Source organism: Branchiostoma floridae, chromosome 17, assembly GCF_000003815.2.
Source record: "Branchiostoma floridae strain S238N-H82 chromosome 17, Bfl_VNyyK, whole genome shotgun sequence".
Taxonomy (NCBI): domain Eukaryota; kingdom Metazoa; phylum Chordata; class Leptocardii; order Amphioxiformes; family Branchiostomatidae; genus Branchiostoma; species Branchiostoma floridae.
Window position 1 is genome coordinate 16426153 of NC_049995.1, and position 891 is coordinate 16427043.

Below are 891 nucleotides of genomic sequence, written 5' to 3' on the forward strand. Positions count from 1 at the left end.
CTGCACGGCGGGTGTGGTTGCTAGTGGTCCGCTGTGGTAAGGTGTGGTTATGCGGTAAAACAGGACTGAGACGGGCTACGGCAAACGCAACACTCCTCTACGGCGGGTGTGGTGCTAGTGGTCCGCTGTGGTAAGGTGTGGTTATGCGGTAAAACAGGATTGAGACGGGCTACGGCAAACGCAACACTCCTCTACGGCGGGTGTGGTTGCTAGTGGTTCACTGTGGTAAGGTGTGGTTTTTCGGTAAAAGCGGAATATCGTGGCGAAGACTGGTTTTGCTCAGTCGGGCCTGTAGCGCTCTATCCCCGTTCGTATCAACTTCTCTTCCCCTGGTAGAGATCTAGAGTGCACGTTGGGGGATTAAATTTCTGCTATCTACTTCGTGGTAGCCTGGTAACCATATCATCGGTTGCCTGTTCCCATGTTTACGGTGATGAGAATGGGCCCGCCCGTCCAGCTGATAAGCGCGCCCCGGGGTTGTTTTCAACGGTCTTGGATTCAGTTACCACGCTCCCGGCGGCAGAAACTCTAAAGGCCGGCTATATTAAAACATCCAGCGGCGAAATCTCGAAAGGACAGAAAGAAACAAGTCGATCTGTCTCACGTGAAGTGGCCAAATCCCCCAGATCTTTAAGTTTAACGGGGGAATAGTTGAGACAGGCGGCCTGAAAGCTCGGGCCTGCAGCGCTCTAGCCCCGCCCGTCTCAACTTCTCTTATCCTGGTTGAGATCTAGGGCGCAAGTTGGGGGATTGTATTTCTGCTATCCTACGTCGTGTTAGCCTGGTATTACACATCATCGGGAGCCTGTTCCCATCTTTACGGTGATGAGAGTGGGCCCGCCCGTCCAGCTGATAAGCGCACGCCGGGGTAGTTTAGTAAATTCTACGGGC